The sequence below is a fragment of the Monopterus albus genome, unplaced genomic scaffold (assembly GCF_001952655.1).
Source record: "Monopterus albus unplaced genomic scaffold, M_albus_1.0 scaffold151.1, whole genome shotgun sequence".
Lineage (NCBI taxonomy): Eukaryota > Metazoa > Chordata > Actinopteri > Synbranchiformes > Synbranchidae > Monopterus > Monopterus albus.
The window spans coordinates 378,510-381,900 of NW_018128031.1; positions in this window are offsets into that span (position 1 = coordinate 378,510).

Sequence of the window (3,391 nt, forward strand, 5' to 3'; positions counted from 1 at the left end):
CCCAATTCTAACACTGTAATTAATAAGCCCTAAGAACTGCATCATGGTCTTAACAGTGGTGGGCTTAGAATGTGAGAGAATATCAGTTTTTTGTGACTCAGTCATATGCAGGCCAGAAGCAGACACTACATGTCCCAGACAGGAGACTCAAGGTCTCCCAGTCTGCAGTTTGTCCTTGGAGACCTTGAAGCCATTCCTGGCTAAATGTGACAGCAAGGAGCCAGTGGTTCCTGAGTCAGGAGCTGCTAACAAAAGGTCATCAACATATTGTAACAAAGTGACCCCAGGTGGAAGTGAGAAATCCTTCAAGTTTTGTCCCAAAATGTGGTTAAAGATGGAGGGGGAGTCAATAAAACCCTGCGGCAACCGCCGGTAGGCAAGTTGTTGTTCCTGATACGTGAAAGCAAACAAATCACATGATTTCTAATACAAGATTAATACAGGAAAAGAATTGGTGTCATAAGTACCAATATAAGTAAGGTCAGTTTTCAGAATCAACATTCTGTCTGCTAACCTTGAAACAAAACAAACTAGAGAATTTAAATCTTACTAAACTGCATTACTAACACATCTGATTCAACACATTAATGTCAAACAATTATCTAACTGATTTACTAATATCTAACAAGACCCTCTAAGGCCTTGGTGATGCTTCGATCTGGTGCAGTATTATTAGGGATGAAGGTACAACAATGAATGCCTATGATCTTACACAATCCTCCTTCCTTAGCTAATAACATATCTAGAGTCATTCTGTTTTACTATGCCATTAAAGTGGTGAGGCCTAATTTTTCTGCAGTGTCTTTAAAAGCATCCCGGGTGTAATTTACAAATCTTTACTGATTATAACAGATATAAGTGCTTGCTGTTCTGGTTAAGTTAGGCTAGAATTAGTATTGTTGTGTTAGTTCAGAGTTAGTAATCTGAGAGGTTCTTGAGTCAGTCTGAACCTCAGTCAGGGCCCTGTCAGTCGGGTCATGTGCACAAGGAGGGTGAGGGAGAACTGAGGTTGGACTCAAGAGTGCTGACCCAGGTGCTGGTAAAAAAAAAACAGGCGGTTTATTGGTGGGATTACAAAAAGGAACTGAGTCAAGGAACACATACAACCAGGGCTGAGCAAATACGGCTGAGGAGAACAGGACGACCAGGGGAGAAGACAGGCTAACGGCAAAAAAACAGGAGAGTGGGAGGAACAGGACGGACAAGGGAATAGACAAACTACCCAGGAGGTTTGGTGAATGAAAAAGGACATCCACAGCACAGGAACTGTCAGTGTGGACAACGCGTGTAACACAAAAACCAGTAACCAACGTACAAAATGAGATCCACAGCACGGGAACTGTCAGCGTGGACGTCTAGAGACGAATAACACAACACATTTAATCTACGTGGGGTGGCTGTGGCTCATGAGGTAGGGCAGTCGTCTCCTGACCAGCAAGTTGGTGGTTTGACTCCCGGTCTCCCCGCATGCCTACAGTGCTTTGCAAAAGTATTCGGCCCCCTTGAACTTTGCGACCTTTTGCCAACCTGGCCGTCCCTCTAAACTTTCAGCTCATACAAGGAGAAGACTGATCAGAGATGCAGCCAAGAGGCCCATGATCACTCTGGATGAACTGCAGAGATCTACAGCTGAGGTGGGAGACTCTGTCCATAGGACAACAATCAGTCGTATACTGCACAAATCTGGCCTTTATGGAAGAGTGGCAAGAAGAAAGCCATTTCTTAAAGATATCCATAAAAAGTGTTGTTTAAAGTTTGCCACAAGCCACCTGGGAGACGCACCAAACATGTGGAAGAAGGTGCTCTGGTCAGATGAAACCAAAATCGAACTTTTTGGCAACAATGCAAAATGTTATGTTTGGCGTAAAAGCAACACAGCTCATCACCCTGAACACACCATCCCCACTGTCAAACATGGTGGTGGCAGCATCGTGGTTTGGGCCTGCTTTTCTTCAGCAGGGACAGGGAAGGTGGTTAAAATTGATGGGAAGATGGATGGAGCCAAATACAGGACCATTCTGGAAGGAAACCTGATGGAGTCTGCAAAAGACCTGAGACTGGGACTGCGATTTGTCTTCCAACAAGACAATGATCCAAAACATAAAGCAAATTCTACAATGGAATGGTTCACAAATAAACATATCCAGGTGTTAGAATGGCCAAGTCAAAGTCCAGACCTGAATCCAATCGTGAATCTGTGGAAAGAACTGAAAACTGCTGTTCACAAATGCTCTTCATCCAACCTCACTGAGCTCGAGCTGTTTTGCAAGGAGGAATGGGCAAAAATTTCAGTCTCTCGATGTGCAAAACTGATAGAGACATACCCCAAGCGATTTACAGCTGTAATCGCAGCAAAAGGTGGCGCTACAAAGTATTAACTTAAGGGGGCTGAATAATTTTGCACGCCCAATTTTTCAGTTTTTTATTTGTTAAAAAAGTTTGAAATATCCAATAAATTTTGTTCCACTTCATGATTGTGTCCCACTTGTTGTTGATTCTTCACAAAAAATTACAGTTTTATATCTTTATGTTTGAAGCCTGAAATGTGGCAAAAGGTCGCAAAGTTCAAGGGGGCCGAATACTTTCACAAGGCACTGTAAGTGTCCCTGAGCAAGACACTGAACCCCGAATTGTTCCCGGTGGCTTGACTAGCGCCGGTGCATGGCAGCCTGTCGTCATCGGTGTGTGAATGTTGTGTGTGAATGGGTGAATGGTGTACGATCTTCTGTAAAGCGCTTTGGCCAGTGCAACACACTGTGAGAAAGTGCTATATAAACTACAGTCCAGTCCATTTACGTACAAATTGAGATCCACAGCACAGGAACTGTCAGCGTGGAAGTCAAACGATGTGCCACATACCACAAGTATAGGTCAGTTATGGGGTATGCAAATTATGTTAAGTTAGTTAATGCTCCGGTGACGACGGAGTGTCTGCCAGAGGTATAAATAAGGAGGAAGGTAATCATGCACCCCAGCTGTGCGCACCGACAAACGAGTTGCTAATTACTGAAAGCAACACAGCTGAGGTGCAGATCCCGTAGGATCGAGAGAGCAGAGGTGAGAAAGGCGGAAGAGAGGCAGGTCGCGCTGAGCGGACCTGACACAATGAGTTCTGTGGATCCAGTTACTAAGTCTGTTCTCTGTTAACCACACCTTCACACAATGTGTGGTTATCTCTGATACCTTGTATGGTCCCTTCTACCTAGGAGAAAAACAATTTGAGTTTGGTGATTTTTCTGTAGACCCAGCTTCCCACTGCTACGACAGGTGCAGTGGTGTCCTGTTCCTTGGTGTCATCTGTTGAGAGATGCTCATCAAAGTGTTATTCAGTGTTTGTACATATTCACACAAGGCCTCATGTTGTACTAATTTTAGTGAGGAATCTGTAGGG